The sequence below is a fragment of the Macaca mulatta genome, chromosome 8, assembly GCF_049350105.2.
Source record: "Macaca mulatta isolate MMU2019108-1 chromosome 8, T2T-MMU8v2.0, whole genome shotgun sequence".
NCBI classification, from domain to species: domain Eukaryota; kingdom Metazoa; phylum Chordata; class Mammalia; order Primates; family Cercopithecidae; genus Macaca; species Macaca mulatta.
In genome coordinates this window covers 107,076,012-107,094,413 of record NC_133413.1, presented here as the reverse complement: position 1 = coordinate 107,094,413, position 18,402 = coordinate 107,076,012, and the positions used below count along the sequence as shown (strand labels likewise).

At 36.1% G+C, this 18,402-nt stretch overlaps 1 protein-coding gene across 14 annotated transcripts in view; it reads right to left on the bottom strand.

Annotated features, from left to right (window-relative positions):
* Positions 1–18,402, bottom strand: part of CPQ (carboxypeptidase Q) — a 492,586-nt gene that overhangs the window by 449,027 nt on the left and 25,157 nt on the right. For 3 of the 14 annotated variants that reach the window (XM_077943876.1, XM_077943880.1, XM_077943887.1), the window contains exon 2: positions 6,579–6,689. The exons of the other annotated variants lie outside the window; for them this stretch is intronic. The gene's annotated coding sequence lies outside the window, so the exon portion shown is untranslated. The remainder of the gene's footprint in view (positions 1–6,578; positions 6,690–18,402) is intronic. 14 annotated transcript variants of the gene reach the window in all.

The following is an 18,402-nucleotide window of genomic DNA, read 5'->3' as shown; positions in this document are numbered from 1 at the left end:
CAACAGATGTTTCATGGGTGGAGGAGGAAGAATAACATGAAACAAAACCTTTAACTTGCCAAAACATTTTTAATTATAAGGATAGAAAAATACAAATACAAAGAACAAGAAACAATGAGGAAGATCCCAGAAACAAAAAAAATTAAAAGACTCCTATAACACCAATTTCATCAATTCAGTGTAAGTGAATTTGAGAATTAAGATTATTTTCTAAGAAATCACACCCCAGATAAATCTGAAAATTTATCGTACCAATATCCATTTTAAAAGGAGGAGAAATTGTCAATTTACTCCCAACAAAATAGTTCAACACATAGTTGGTTTCACTAGGGGAATACTGACAAATCTTTAAGAAACACCTAACTTTAATGCCATTCAAAGTGTTGTAGAGCAAAGGAAAAAAAAGAAAACCTTCAAATGCATATTTATAACATATAAATCCACAATAAAAAGCACAGAAAAAAAAAAACTATAGCCTAAAACTCACTTGTTAATATCATGAAAAAAAACCCTAAGTGAGTATTTGCAAATAGAATCCAGGATCGCATTAAAGTGGATCACATTACTAAGTGGTGTTTATGCCCCAAATAAAAGAATGATATAACAATAAATCTGTTAATATAATTTACCACATTAATAATAAAAAGAGAAAACTAAAATACCATCTCAATAAATTGTGAAAAGGTTTTTGATAAAATTCAACATTCTTTTTAACAAATATCCTTATTGTGTACTATCCTAAGAATAGAGGGTTTCCTCCCTTAATATGACAAAATATCTCTGTTGCATCTCAAAAGCCAGCATGTCATGCTTAATGAAAATTCTATTAGTATTCCCATTAACAATAAGTTGAAGACAAGTGTGTCTACTATGACCACCATTAATTTTTTGGAGGTCCTGGATAACACAACTAGATAGTAAAATGCAGGTATAAAATTTTAAGAGATAAAGTTAAAATATTATTATTTGCAAACAATCTGATTATTTACCTGGACAACACAAGAGAATCAACTGGAAAACTATAAATAATGACAGAATTCAGTTAAGTGAATGAATACAAAAATAATATTGTGACACCACTACTTTTCATACATATGAACAACACAAATAGGAGATCCACAGGAAGAGTAGATTGCATTAAAAGTAGCAACCAAAATTATAGAGTAACCAGAAAAATGTATAACAAAAAATATGTGAAGAAAACTTTTAATGTTACTGATGGACCCACAAGAATTAAATAAATGGAAAAGTGAGGCATATTGATGGATAAGAAAACTCAAAATGTTAAAGGTGTCAGTTCTACCGGACTTATTCTATAAATTTAATATGTTTACACATACTCACACACACACACAATTACACTATTTGAAACTAAAGAAATTGATTTGATTCTGAAGTTCACAGGAAAAATAAGAATAACCAGAAACATTCTGAAAAAGAACACAAATGATCAGGGATTAACAATGCAAGAGATAAAAACCTATTGTAAAGCTAATATTTAAAATGATGAGCTGCTGGTTTGTAAACAGAAAAATAGATCAATGAAACAGAACAGAGAACCCAGAAATAGACCCAAATATAGTTAGAAATTTTTAATGTGATAAGTAAATTTAAATCCCATGGGAAAAAATGAACTTTAAAAAGTGATATAAAAACAAAAAACCTTGCTAACTAAATGAAGAAAAATTAAGCTAGATATATGCAACACACCTTACACCAAAATAAATCTGAGACAGATTAAAGATTTAAACATAAGAACCCTTAAAGTACTATTAAAATATGTGATGGTTTATAAAAAAGATCTTAGAGCAATGAAGATTTTCTAATTATGTCAAAAAACTCAGAACCCATTAAAATTGATAAATTTGACTAATAAAAATAGAAATAAAAAGCTTTTCATAACAAAAAATCAAAACACAAATGCCTAGAAAATTAAGAAAATACTTATAAATCATAAAACACTGAACTAACTCTGTTTTTTAGGGGTTTTTTTGTTTTTTATTTGTTTGTTTTTGAGATGGAGTTTCACTTTATCACCCAGGCTGGAGTGCAGCAGCACGATCTCGGCTCACTGCAACCTCTGCCTCCCTAGTTCAAGTGATTCTTCTGCCTCAGCCTCCCAAGTAGCTAGGATTACAGGTAAGCACCACCAAGCCTGGCTAATTTTTGTATTTTTTTTTTTAGTAGAGATGGACTTTCACCATGTTGACCAGGCTGTTCTTGAACTCCAGATCTCTTGAAACACCCACCTCAGCCTCCCACAGTGCTGGGATACCGGCATGTGCCACCATGCCTGGCCAACACTGAACTAACTCTTAAATCAATCTGCCCCACCTGCTGATGCTGGTACTTCCCCACACTATCAGGGGGCCTGAGGACAGGCTCACTTTACCTGGTGCTGGTACCTGTGCACATAATCCAAGAACCTGGAAATCAACACATCCATCTTGCTGCCACTGGCACCCACATGTTCCATCCAGGGGCCTGAAAGCAGGGCCACCCCATCCACTGCCACCACTGATGGCACCCAAGTACCTCATCTGGGGCCTGAGGACAAGCTGACCCCACCCACCACCATGATTGCCTGCACCAGATCGTACTGCCTGGGGGTCTAAGGATCAGTCCCCACCCTACCTACCACAGTTAATACCTGCATCCACCACCTGGGACTTGAGGACAGGCATGCTTCACCTGCCACTGACACCACTGGTACCCAAGGACCAGCCTGCATGGCATGCCCATCTCCAGCAAAGCCTCACCACAACTTCCATTAACAACTGCAGTCTAAGCCACTGAGGAACTTGGAGACAACACTGATGCTAATTACAGCCAAAGAAATCATACAGACTATACTACTGTGCCCAACCAGAATCAAAACCAAAGCACTTTACCCTACCAACACTATAGATTATCGATAGGAAAAAGTCTTTCTCCATGAAAGCTAATGCATAAAATCAGAAGCAATTGTTATGTCAGATACACTGAAATCAAAGTAAGCACACAAAAAATACAAAAAAGCAAAGAAACATGACACCTCAAAAGAAACACAATAATTACCCAGTAAGACATCCCAAAGTAAAGGACATTTATAAAATGCCTAAAAAATAATTCCAGACAATAATATTACAGAAACACAGTGAGATACAAGAGAACACAGATAAATAATACAGAGAAATCAAAAATAATTCATGAGCTGAATGATAAATACCAGAGACAGATATCCAAAGAGAACAAAACCAAAGGCCTGGAACTGATGAATTCAATAAATGAAATAAAAAATACAATCAAGAGCTTCTACAACACAGTACACCAAGCAGAGAAAAGAACTGCTGAACATGAAGACAGGCTTTTTTTTTTTTTAATAGACAAAAGAGAAAAGAAAAAACTAGAAAAATGGATTTAAAATAATTAAGAAAGCCTAGATAATATATGGGACATCATAAAATGAAAAAAATTCTAATTCTGGGAGTTCCAGAAGGGCAACAGATAGGTAACAGCATAGAAAACCTGTTTAACAGAATAATATTTAAAAACTCCCCAAATCTTGCAAGAGATTTAGGCTTCCAGATACAAGAAGCACAAAAATTCACAAATAGACATGACCCAAAAAGGTTTTCTCTAAATTACATTATAATCAAACTGTCAAAAGCCAAAGATAAAGAGAGAATTCTAAAAACAGAAAGAGAAAAGTGCCAAGTCATATATAAGGGGATCCTAATCAGACTAATAGTAAATTTCTCAGCAAAAAATTACAGTCCAGAAGAGAATGGGATGATATATTCAAAGTGCCAAAAGAAAAAACCCTACCATCTAAGAATACTATACCTAGCAAATTTGTCCTTCAGAAATGAAAGAAATAAAGTATTTCCCAGACAACCAAAATAGGGAATTCATCACCACTAGATCAGCCTTGCAGGAAATACTTAACAGAATCCTACATCTGAAAGTAAACAGATTATCTCTACCATCATAAAAACACATGAAAGTATAAAAGTAAGATGCACAAATGAGAAAGAAAAGGAGTGAAACATTACCACTAAAGAAAACCACTAAACCACAATGGTAAAAAAAAATAACAAAGGAACAAAGGGACAAATGATATATAAAACAATCAAAAATCATATTACAAAGTGACAGAAATATTTCCTTATTTATCAAGAATAACCTTGAATGTAAACAGATTAAAGTCTTCACTTAAAAGATATAATCAAGCTGAATGGATAAAAAAGCCTAACCCCACTTTATGCTGTCTCCAAGAAATTCATCTCATCTGTAAGGACACATATAGAATGAAAGTAAAGGGATGGAAAAATATATTCCATGCAAATGAAACCAAAAGCAAGCAGGAATGGCAATATTTATATCAGATAAAACAGACTTTAAGTTAAAACCTGTAAAAAGAGACAAAGAAAGTCATTATATAATGATGAAGGGATCAATTCAGAAAGAGAATATAACAATTCCAAACATACATGTGCCCAACAGCAGAGCACCTAGATATATAAAACAAGTGTTATCAGATATAAAGGGAGAGACAGACTCCAGTACAACAATAGTTGGTGTATTAGTCCATTTTCGTGCTGCTGATAAAGACATACCCAAGACCAGGCAACTTACAAAAGAAAGATGCTTAAAGACCTTACAGTTCCACATGGCTGGGAAGCCTCACAATCATGGCGGAAGGCAAGGAGAAGCAAATCATGTTTTACGTGGATGGCAGCAGGCAAAGAAAGATAGCTTGTATAGGGAAACTTCTCTTTTTAAAACCATCAGATCTTACTCACTATCATGAATGAGTAAGTGAGACTTACTCACTATCATGAGAATGGCACAAGAAAGATCCACTCCCATGATTCAATTACCTCCCACTGGGTCCCCCCAACAACACATGGGAGTTCAACATGAGATTTTGGTGGGGAACACAGCCAAACCATATCATTCTGCCGTGGCCCCTCCCAAATCTCATGTCCTCATATTTCAAAACAAATCACACCTTCCCAACAGTTCCCCAAAATCTTAACTCATTTCAGCATTTACCCAAAATTTCATAGTCCAAAGTCTCATCTTAGTGAAGGCAAATCCCTTTCACCTATGAGCCTGTAAAATCAAAAGCAAGTTAGTTACTTCCTAGGTACAATGGGGGTACAAGCATTGGGTAAATACAGTCATTCCAAATGGGAGACACTGGCCAAAACAAAGAAGCTGCAAGCCCCATGCAAGTCCGAAATCCAGCAGGGCTTTCCAAAATGGTCCCCTTTGACTCCATATCTCACATCCATGTCTCACGCCGATGTAAGAAGTGGGCTCCCACAGCCTTGGGAAGCTCCACCCCTGTGGCTTTGCAGGGTATAGCCCCACTCCTGGCTGCTTTCATGGGTTGGCATTGAGTATCTGCAGCTTTTCCAGGTGCATGGTGCAAGCTGTCATTGGATCTATCATTCTGGAGGACAGTGGTCTTCTTCTCACAGCTCCACTAGGCAATGCTGCAGTATGGTTTTTGTGTTGGGGCTCCGACCCCACATGTCTCTTCTGCACTGCCATGGCAGGAGTTTTCCATGAGAGCCTCACCCCTGCATCAAACTTCTGCCTGGGCAGCCAGGCATTTCCATACATCCTCTGAAATCTAGGCAGAAGGTTCCCAAACCTCAGTTCTTGACTTCTGTGTACCTACAGACCCAACACTATGTGGAAGCTGCCAAGGCTTGGGGCTCCCAACCTCTGAAGCAACAGTCCAAGCTGTACCTTGGCCCGTTTTAGCCATGGTTGGAGCCACTGGAATGGAGGGTACCAAGTCCCTAGGCTGCACAGAGCAGGGGACCCTGGGCCTGGCCAAAAAAAAACATCTTTTCCACCTAGGACTGTGGTCCTGTGATGGGAGGGGCTGCCATGAAGACCTCTGACATGCCCTGGAGTCATTTTCTCCATTGTATTGGGGATTAACAATAGAATCCTCATTACTCATGTAAATTTCTACAACCAGCTTGAATTTCTTCTCAGAAAATGAGATTTTCTTTCCTATTGCATTGTCAGGCTGCAAAATTTCCAAACTTTTATGCCGTTTCCCTTTTAAAACTGAATGCCTTTAACAGCACTCAAGTCACTTCTTGAATGTTTTGCTGATTAGAAATTTCTTCTGCCAGATACCCTAAGTCATCTCTCTCAAGTTCAAAGTTCTACAAATCTCTAGGGCAGGGGCAAAATGCCACCAGTGTCTTTTCTAAAACATAACAAGAGTCACCTTTGCTTCAGTTCCCAACAAGTTCCTCATCTCCATCCAAGACCACCTCAGTCTGGATTTCATTGTCCATATCATTCTCAGCATTTTGGTCAAGGCTATTCAACAAGTCTCTAGGGAGTTCCACACTTTCCCACATTTTCCTATCTTCTTCTGAGCCCTCTAAACTGTTCCAACCTCCGCATGTTACCCAGTCCTAAAGTCGCTTCCACATCTTGGTGTATCTTTTCAGCAGCACCCCACTCCCAGTACCAATTTACTGTATTAGTCCATTTTCATGTTGCTGATAAGGATATACCCAAGACTGGAAAATTTACAAAAGAAAGAATTTTAATGGACTTACAGTTACACAGGGCTGGGAGGCCTCATAATAATGGTAGAAGGGAAGGAGGAGCAAGTCATGTCTTACACAGATGGCAGCAGGCAAAGAGAGAGAGCTTGTGTAGGGAAACTCCTGTTTTTAAAAACATAAGACCCCATGAGACTTATTCACTATCATGAGAATAGCATGCGAAAGACAAGCCCCCATGATTCAATTACCTCCCACTGAGTCCCACAACACATGTGAATTCAAGATGATGTTTGGGTGTGGACACAGCCAAACCATATCAGTTGGGAATTTCAGCAATGAACTAAAACTATAAATCAGTAACAAGAGGAACTTTGGAAACTGTACAAATACATGAAGGTTAAACCACATGCCCCTGAATGAGTATTGCATCAATGAGGAAATAAAGAAGGAAATTAAAATATTTCTTGAAACAAGTGAAAATGTGAATACAACATACCAGAACCTATGGGATACAGCAAAAGCAGTGCTAACAGGGAATTTTATAGCAATAAATGCCTACCTCAAAAAAGTAGCAAGATTTCAAATAAATAACTTAATGATGTATGTCAGGGAACTAGAAAAGCAAGAACACATCAAACCTAATATTAACAGAAGGAAAGACATAATAACATTAGAGCCAAACTAAAGGAAATTGAGACTTGAAAAAGTACAAAGGATCAATGAAATGAAAAGTTGGTTTTTGAAAATATAAGTAAAATTGACAAACTGCTAGCTATAGTAACCAAGAACAAGAAAGAAAAGATTCAAGTAAATAAAATCAGAAACAAAAAAAAAAAAAAAAGAAGACATTACAACCGATACCACAGAAATACAAAGAGTCACTAGAGACTATTATAAACAGCTATACTTTAACAAATTGAAAAACTTAGAGAAAATGGATAAACTCCTGGTCACATAAAACCTACCAAGAATGAGCCAGGAAGAAACAGAAAGTCTGAGCAGAATAAAAATTAGTAATAATTAATCATTAATAAAATGTCCCAAGCTAAGAAAAGACGAGGAGCAGATGGCTTTACTGCTGAATTCTACTAAACTCATGAAGAAGAACTAACAAAAATTATTCTCAAACTATTCAAAAAATTTGAAGAAGAGGGAATTATTTCTAATTCATTCTACGAGGCCAAAATTACCCTGAAACCAAAACAAGACAAGGACACACTAAAAAATAAAAAGAAAACTAAAAGCCAATATCCCCGATGAACACAGATGCAAAAATTCTCAACAAAATACTAGCAAACCAAATTCAACAACACATTAAAAAGACAATACGCCATAATCAAGTGGAATTTATCCCAGGGATACAAGGATGGTTCAACACTAACAATACATATGATACATCACATCAACAGAATGAGAGACAAAAACCATATGATCATCTCAGTAGACACAGAAAAAGCATTCAGTTCTTCAACAAATGGGAAAACTGAATATCCATGCAGAAGAATGAGACTAGACCCCTATTACATATACAAAAATCAACTCAAAATGGATTAAATGCTAAAACATAAGACCCAAAAGTATAAACCTACTAGAAGAATACATAGGAGAAACAATTCAGGACATTAGATTTTTATGGCTAAGACTTCAAAAACAGGCAACAAAAACAAAAATAGACAAATGGGGTCATAGTAAACTAAACATCTTCTGTAGAACAAAGAAAACAATCAACAGAGTGAAGAGACAACCTGTAGTATGAGAAAAAATACTCGCAGACTATTTATCCAACAAGGAACTAATACCCAGAATATACCAGAAAATCAAACAACTCAACAGCTAAAAAAAAAAAAAAAAAAAAAGCCCAAATAATCCCATTAAAAAGTGGGCAAAGGGTCTGAAAATACATTTCTTAAAATAAGATATAGAAGTAGAAAACACGTATATGAAAAAATGCTTCACATCACTAATCATGAGAGAAATGCAAATAAAAGCCACAATGAGATAGCTCACCCTAGTTGCAATGGCTATTTTCAAAATGACATAAAATAACAAATGCTGGCAAGGATGCAAAGAAAAGGAAACTCTTATATACTGTTGGTGGGAATCTAAATTAGTGCAGCCATGATAAAACACATTACAGAGCTTTCTCGAAAAGCTAAAATTATAACTACTATACACTCCAGCAATCCACTATTGGTGTTTATCCAAAGGAAAGGAAATCAGTATATCAACAAAAGAGGTAAAAGATCTCTGCAAGGCAAACTGCAAAACACTGATGAAAGAAATCATAGATGACACAAGCAAATAAAAACACATCCCATGCTCATGGATAGGTGGAACCAATATTGTGAAAACGACCATACTGCCCAAAGCAAATATGGATTCAATGCAATTCCCATCAACATACCATCATCATTCTTCAAAGAATTAGAAAAAAAAAATACTCCTAAAATACACATGGAACCAAAAAAGGGGTCGCATAGCTAACGTAATTAAGCAAAAAGAACAAATCTGGAAGCATCATATTACCCAACTTCAAATTATCCTACAAGGCTATATTTACCAAAACAGTAGGGTAGCGGTATAAAAATAGGCATGTGACCAATGGAAGAGAATAGAGAACCCAGAAAGAAAGCCAAATATAGTAAGTAAGTACTGATCCTCAACAAAGCATACAAAAATATAAATTGGGGAAAGGGCACCCTATTCAACAAATGGTGCTGAGAAAACTGGCAAGTCACATGTAGAAGAAAGAAACTGGATTCTCATCTCTCATATTATATAAAAATCACCTCAAATGGATCAAAAACTTAAACCTAAGACCTGAAACCATAAAAATTATAGAAGATAACATTGGAAAACTTATTCTAGACATTGGCTTAGGCAAAGAGTTCATGACTAAGACTGCAAAAGCAAATATAACAAAAACAAAAATAAATAAATTAAACTAAAAAAATAAATTAATTAAACTAAAAAGCTTCTGCACAGCAAAAGAAATAATCAGCAGAGTAAACAGACAATCCACAGAATGGGAGAAAATATTCACAAACTATGCATCTGACAAAGGACTAATATACAGAATCTAAAAGGAACTCAAATCATCAAGAAAAAAACAAATCCCATCAAAAAGTGGGCAAAGGACATATAGACAATTTTCAAAAGAAGGTATACAAACAGCCACCAAGCATATGAAAAAATGCTCAACATCACTAATGCTCAGGGAAATGCAAATCAAAACCACAATGAGATACCACCTTACTCCTGCAAGAATGGCCATAATTAAAGTCAAAGGACAATAAATGTTGGTGTACATGTGGTGAAAAGGGAACATTTTTACAACTGCTGGTGGGAATGTAAACCGGTACCACCACTATGGAAAAGAGTATGGAGATTCCTTAAAGAACAAAAAGTAGAAATACCATTTGATCCAGCAATCCCACTACTGAATATCTACCAACAGGAAAAGAAGTCATTATAGGAAAAAGACACATGCATATGCATGTTTACAGCAGTACAATTTGCAATTGCAAAGATATGGAACCAACCTAAGTGCCCATCAAACAATGAGTAAATAAAGAAAATGTGGTAGATATCGACCATGGAATACTACTCAGCCATAAAAATGAACAAAATCATGTCTTTTGCAGCAACTTAGATGGAGATGGAGGCCATTATTCTAAGTGAAATAACTCAGGAATGGAAAACCAGTATTGTTGTCCTCACTTATAAGTGGGAGTTAAGCTATGAGGATGCAAAGGCATAAGAATGATATATTAGACTTTGGGGACTCAGTGGGAAAGGTTGGAAAGGGAATGAGGGATAAAAGACTACATATTGGGTACAGTGTACACTGCTTGGGTGATGGGTGCACCAAAATCTCAGAAACTACCACTAAACAGTCTATCCATGTAACTAAACACCACCTGCACCCCAAAAACTATTGAAATAAAAATTAATTATTTTTCAATAAGCAAATACAAAAAAAAAAAGAAATCAGTATATCGAAGGGATACTTACATTTTCATGTTTATTTAGCACTATTCACAATAACCAAGATAAGCAATCAACCTGTCTATCAACAGAAGAATGGATAAAGAAAATTTCAAAATTGCTAAAAGAGTTGAAATGTTCCCTAAGCAAAGAAATGATAAATGTTTGAGATGATAGATATCCTAAATATCCCAATTTGATTGTCACACATTGTATGCATGTATCAAAATATCACATGTACTCCATAAGTATGTACAATTATTATTAATCAATAAAAATAGGAAAAAAGTAAACATTTTTGGTATGATAAAAAGCCAACTGGAACTTACATACACCAAAAATGCACAGTGTATGTTGTTGAGAAAACATTTATTTTGAAAAAGAGTTTTCACAAATCAATAAGGACCAATAATACTTTCTAAAAGGAGCAAAATATATAAAGAGTTCATAGAAAATACAAATGATTCTTAAACTTATAAAAAGATGCTCAACATCACTCATGATAAAAACACAAACTAAAACAGGGTGCCCTTCCCCTCAGTCAGACTGCTAAGTGTTTGATATACATTGTGGTGGAAAGGGAATGGAGAAATAGGCACACTTCCATATTGCCGCTGGGAGTGTACAATTTCTATGGAGAACAGTCTACATACATGCATACACTTTTAACATAAATATTCCTCTTCTAGAAATTATCCTGCAGATACACTCACACAAAATGATCTGTGTACAAGGATGTTGTGTTATACTGTTTGTAATAGGAAAAGTTAGGAATAATCTAAATGTTTATGTATAGTAAACTAAGTAAATCATGGTACATCTATGTGTATTGGTACATGTAACATACCAATTAGAACATGAAGCTAATTAAAAAGAATGAAGTAGAAGTAGCTCTCTACATACAAATATTGAACAACTCCAAAATGAAATGTCAAGAGAACAAAGCAAGGTGCAGAACAAAATGTAAAGCTACCAATTAACTAAAAAGAAAAAAGAATATGCTCTCTTAAACAATACATAAGACACTGATAACAGTGGTTGTCTCTGTGGAGGGTAACCCAGTGGCTGCTTAGAGCAAGGAGGAAAAGGAAACTTACATTTCACCACATACTCTTTTTGAGTTGTGTTCCACTTGTATATATTACCTCAAAAACTAAAATTTGTAAAGCTTTTTTAAATATAACTTCTTTTCTCTGACTTATGCATCTTCTCAATTCTTAACAAATATGCACTTAGTGTCTATTCTTCCAAAGAGGATGTCATGTTTGTGGATATTCTTGCTTTGTTCCAGGGACAGGCAAGATAAATTTAGCCCTTAAGGGTATCAGTGTTTCAGTTTTCATTGTGATTATGGTCTGCCTGAGAAAATAAAAATAGATAACACTAACTCTTTCTAAAAAGTCCTTCAAATCATTTTTGTTCTTAAGCAAATCTGTTGCCAAACATCAAAAGGTTTTTATTTACCTTCGTGTCCAAAGATAAACTGTTTTTCAAAGGTGCTTCTTATTTTACCAAAAACAAAACGAAAATAAGATTCCTCAAAGTTTTATGGGATGTAGCTGCATCAGGGTATGAAAGAATGTCTTCTTCAAACAAAAGAAACATTTTGTTCACGTTTTGTTTGAATCTCTTTCCTCTTTAGAACTGCTATGCCAAGTTTCAACCTGAAAAGATGTGCCTGTAATGGATGTGCTGACAGACCTTTATCTAAAGAAACAGGAATGTAATACAATCATTCTTAGCCAGGTGTGTTGAATATTTTTCATTATTTTAAAGTCTCTACAAGCATTTCTTTAAAAAACCTATGCCCTTGTTGACACTAATTCAGAGTAATAGAAAAGTTTACTTAAGTCATGAAGTCTCACATATGAGAGACTACCAAACTATACTATTGAGCCACATCAATTTGACATTAATGAGATGTAAATGAGTGTATTTATCAGTCTCAATAAACCCACAAAAGTGTTTCAACCAGAACATCATTAAGGACAGGGGGGAAAATGTTCAGGAAATACATGCATCTCAGTTCTTTCTATTTCTCAGACTCCTTTCTTCTTCAGAACTTTGTGTCCAACTTGGTTTTCCACTGGGAAGAATCCAAGCTGTAATGTCAGCTTTGGGTATCTTGCCAACGTTGAAAATTTTGAGATACCCTAAAAATGGTTGACACACTGCATTACCTACTAAAACAGATTCCCTATGATTAGTTTTGCTGCTTCTAGTTGAATAATTACTTTTTAGAAATAAGACTAAGTTTTTATTACAAGACAATATCCCCCACTCCTCCACCTCCACTTTCTTAAAAGCAATAGAAAAGTCTTGTCATGGGTTTGTTTTTTATTTCTCTTTTCTAACCATCATTTTCCTCAGTTACAGCTCTAACTTTAGCATTTTATTGGGATTTATTCGATATGATATTTGAGCCACTTCCCAACTAGCCAGACAATATAGTGTTCATACCACCCACAGCTATCTAGTCAGCTAATGTCACCTCCCAGCTTAGAGCCCTCAAATTGCACCCTATCTTGCTCAGAGTAAAAGCTGAAGTCTTATGGATGTCCCACAAGTACCGTCTTATGTTCAGACCTCATCTCTACTGAGGCAGGAGAATAGGGTCAGGAGGCAGGGACCCTAAGGCCAATTCACGCTGACTTCCTAGAACTAAATCAGAAGGGAAACCCCAACTTTCCACCGCCATGTAACAAAAGTATCAAAGGCTACTACTCCCTTTGCAACACCCCTCTTCTGCCCTCAGATGAAAAATGGAAAGTACCTCTGATTTGTCCCCTCCCACCACCAATCAGGCTGGTCACGGGCCTAGTCTTCATTTGCATAGGGGTGTAACTTTGTAAACACTTCAGCCTCTGATTGATCATGAATGGTGACCAATCAGACTGGTCACGGGCCACTACTTCATTTATGTAGGATGTAACTGAGTAACCAATGGGAAACCTCCAGATGGCATTTAAACCCCAGAAAATTCTGTAACCACTTCTCTTGAGCTGCTTGCTGAAGTCTGCTGTCATTCTGTGGAGTGTACTTTCATGTCAATAAATCTGTGCTTCTGTTGCTGCATTCTTTCATTGCTTTGTGTGTTTTTTCCAATTCTTTGTTCAAAATGCCAAGAACCTGGATAACTCCTAGTCAAGACTCTCCACTGGTAACATCTACCACTCCCCTCCTCTGCTCCAGTCATTCTGGCCTCTTTGCTGAAGGGCAATATTCTGATCTTAGTACCTTGGTACTAACTGTTCCTTCTGCCCCGCACACTCTTACCCAGAGTGAAAGTACACCTTCATCTTTGTTGAAAATCTTCGCTATTTGGGTGATGGTTATGCTTGAAGCTCAAACCTCACCGTTAAACACTATATGTATGTAACAAACCCACACATGTACCCCCCGAATCTAATATTTAAAAAAATTTTTTAAAGAAACAACATTGACTTCTCAAAGAAGCACTCCTTGATCACCACCCTCCCCCAACCACCCTCTTTTTTTTTTAATTGAGACAGAGTCTTGCTCTGTCTTCCAGGCTGGAGTAAAGTGATGTGATCTCGGCTCACTGCAGCCTCCGCCTCCCAAGTTCAAGGAATTTTCATGCCTCAGCCTCCAGAGTATCTAGGATTACAGTCACGCACCACCAAGCCCAGCTAATTTTTGTATTTTTAGTAGAGACGGGGTTTTGCCATCTTGGCCAGGCTGGTCTCGAACTCCTGCACTCAAGTGATCTGACCAACCTATTTAAAACTGAAACAACTCCCCAATCCTAGCAATCATTTTCCAACTCCTTTGCTTTATTTTTTGCATAGAATATGCCACCTCCAAGCATGCTATAAAATTAATTTATCCATTTGGCTCATTGTCTCAATTTCCACTCTAGAATGGAAATTCCATCACAGCAGGAATATTTCTCTTCTGTTCTGTTCACTGTTATATCCCCAGTACCTAGGATAGTGTTGAGTATATGGCAGGTCCCAGGGCTGCTGCACAGAACCTGGCTGACTATGTACTATACAACATCACAGGACACCATTCCCATGGTTTTGGAGTGGTACAATGGGGTAGCCCTGTCAAGGAACAAAGTATTTGCTTACTACCTACTTTATGATCTCTAAAATAACAACTTTCACAGATGGTTTAAGAACCCCATGAAGCTTTTTTTATTTTTGCCTCCTTTATGTTTTCATAGTTTACTTTTATTACATAGAAAGCTGGTGTTGGACATTGCACAGAGAGATAATTATCTGATTCTATCAAAGGAGAAATACTTCTCTATTTCACCTAAATCTTTAATAATCCTCTAAATCATGAGACCTGATAGGATCTAATTGTTTCTGCCAGGCCCCTAAAAATCATATTAATGAACTATCACTCAGGCTAAACACTTTTTTTTAGTTGCCCCAAGTTTTCAACTTTCTCATCAAAATGAAAGAAATGTAAAAGTAGTTCTTCAAAGAGATTCTACAGGTAAATTAACTGAGAATTAGGAAAGAATCTAAAATGCTAAACCTTCATATATTCCATAAATACAAACCAAGGAGAAGTTGGCAACTATGTTCTTTTCTCTTTTTTCCTAATCTTTTAGAAATGAGTTGCAGATTCTTCAAATGATCCTTCATTCATTCAAAGCACTAGAATTACTTGGAAGAATATTCGTTCAAATTTAATGTATTACAATAAACCTCAAATTGATATTTCCTTGTTGTAGCTGCCAAACTTTAGGTAGGCCATTTGTTTTTCTTTTGTTTTGCATAATTCACATGGATTTGACAACACAATGGTTGGTACTGTAGTGAAGCAACACATCCTGAGAGGATATTCTTGGCAAGTTAAGAGCTGAATAGGATTACAAAGGCTACTTTACACTATAGCTTTTACAATTTACAGTGGAACACTAAAATTTTGAAAGATGAGAATTATGTTTACTCTCTCAGACATACTTGCATATGCTTTACACACACGCACACTTTTTTATAAGTACTCTAAATCTTAAGCTTCTGTAATTGTATTCCTAATAGTTCCAGCCACAATGCTGAGAACAAAGCAGGAATTCAAAATAAGTATTTGTAGACCAGTGTATCACTGGTTGACAAAAAGATGTAAGATTATCAAGTACAAGGAAAGGAGCTACAGTAAAATACCCTAAGTTTTTTAAATTACAGTTTTTATGTTGGGATCATTGTAGATTCACATTGAGTTATAAGAAAGAATACAGAGAGATTCTATGTAACCTTTCCCCAGTTTCCCCAATGCAGCATCCTACAAAACTACAGTACTTTATCAGAAGCAGGATACTGCCATTGAGACAGTCAAGACATAGAGCATGTCTATCACTACAAGGATCCATTCTGCTGTTCTTTCACACGCATCCCTCTACTCCCACCCCCACCCAAACTCCTTAAATCCTGGCAACCACTAATTTGTTATTCATTTCTATAATTCCATCATTTAAAGAATGTTATATAAATAGAAACGTGTATATAACCGTTATGATTTTTTTCTCAGCAGAATTTCCTAAAGATTCTTCCAGGTCATTGCCTATATAAATAGTCTTTTCCTCTTTACTGCTGAGTAGTATTCCATAGTATGGATATATCACAGTTTGTTTAACCATTCATCAATTTAAGGACAACTGGATTCTTTCCATTTTGGCTATAACAAATACAGCTATTATAAACATTAGTGGAAGGCTTTTATCATTAGATAATGTCTACTGTCTCTGGTAATTTTCTTTCATCTGAAGTCTACTTTATCTGATATTAATATATCTGCTTTCCTTTGATTGATCTTTGCATGACACCATCTATCCTCATTATCTGTGGATTCCATATTTGCTAATTTGCCTACTCACTAAAATGTATTTGTAACCCCAAAATCATACTTGCATTGCTTTTGCAGTCATTTGTGCACAAGGACAGTGCAGCTAAAAAAATAAAAAATAAAAAAATTGAGTCACTCCATATACATGTTCCTAGCCAAGGTCAAACAAGTAAATATTTTGCCTTCTTGTTTTAGCTCTCAGGCTGTAAACAACTGTTCTCACAGTTTATTTAGTGCCACAGTTTTGATATGTTTGTACTTTTTGTTGGCGATTTTACTGTTTAAAATGGCCTCAAGCATAGTACTAAAGGCCTATTGTTCCTAAGCAAATGAAAGCTGTGATGTAACTTACAGAGAAATCATGTGTGTGTGATAAGCGTTCAGATATGAGTTCTAGTGTTCTTGGCAATGTTCAAAGTTAATGAATCAATAATATATACTCAGTAAGGTGTCTAAACAGAACACACAAAATAAAATTATTCATTGGCCAGTGGAGAAAAATGTGGCCAGAGGCTTGCAGGAATCTAGCTCTGTATCTCCCCTAGGAACAGCAGTTTAGTATTTGCTAATTCAGCATTCACAGCAGTTATACAGAACTACCATGATTAACAAGAATCAACTACATATGTTTTTCTCTCCTTTCCAAATTGCCTATATGTTTATATATGAAGTAAGTTTCTTGTACATAGCATAGAGTTGGATCATGTTTTTCAATCAATTCTGGCAATCTGTTTTAAATTGTTACATTTACACCATTAACACTTAATGTAATTGTTGATATATTAGAACTTGTCCACCATTTTATTTCTTATTTTCTATTTTTCTTCTCTGTTTTTTGTTTCTCTAGGTTTTTTTTTCATCCTATCTTTCTGTGGGTTACTTGAGCATCTTTTAGAAATTTGCTTTATCTACAGGGTTTTTAGATATATCTCTGTGCATGGCTTTTTTAGTAGTCACTAAGTATTATACAAATGTAACATACATAACATCACAGTCTACTAGACATACATACATAACAGCAAAGTCTACTAATGTCATCATTTTACCATTTTACTATATTTGAAATATAGAGACCTTACCTCCTATTACATCCCATTGCCCTTCTACATTTACAATATAATTTTCTCTATATACATTTATAATCACATTAGACAGTTGATATGGTTTGGCTCTGTGTCCCCACCCAAATCTCTTGTCGAATTGTAATCTCTAAGTGTCAGTGGAGGGGCCTAGTGGGAGGTGACTGGATCATGGGGGTGGATTTCTCCCTTGCTATTCTCGTGACATTAAGTTAGTTCTCACAAGATCTGATGGTTTAAATGTGTGTGGCACTTCCTTCTTCACTCTCTCTCTCCCGCTCTGCCATGATGAAGATGTGCTTGCTTCTTCTTCACCTTCCACCATGATTGTAAGTTTCCTGCAGCCTCCCAGTCTTGCTTCTGTATAGCCCGTGAAACAGAGTCAATTAAACCTCTTTTCTTCATAAATTACCCAGTCTCTGGTAATTCTTCATAGCAGTATGAGAACAAACTAATACAAAAGTGTAATGATTTTCACCTTACCTGTCAAACATAATTAAGAAAACTCAAGAGGAAAGAAAAGCCAATGTATTTACCAATATATTTGTTTGCCATGTTCTTTCTTTCCTTCCTAATGTTTGTTCCATAGTTTTTTTGTTTGTTTGTTTTGACAGAGTTTTGCTCTTGTTGCCCAGGCTGGAGTGCAATGGCATAATCTCAACTCACCACAATCTCTGCCTCCTGGGTTCAAGCAATTCTCCTGCCTCAGCCTCCCAAGTAGCTGGGACTACAGGCATGCACTACCATGCCCGGCTAACTTTTGTATTTTTAGCAGAAATGGGTTTCTCCATGTTGGTCAGGCTGGTCTCAAACTCCCGACCTCAGGTGATCCACCCACCTCGGCCTCCCAAAGTGCTGGGATTACAGACGTGAGTCACCGTGCCCAGCCATAGTTCCTTTTTTTATCATTTCATTTCTCTTTAGAGAACTTATTTTAGCCATTCTTTTAGGGTAGGTCTGCTTGAGCATGTTTTCTTTTATCTGAGAAT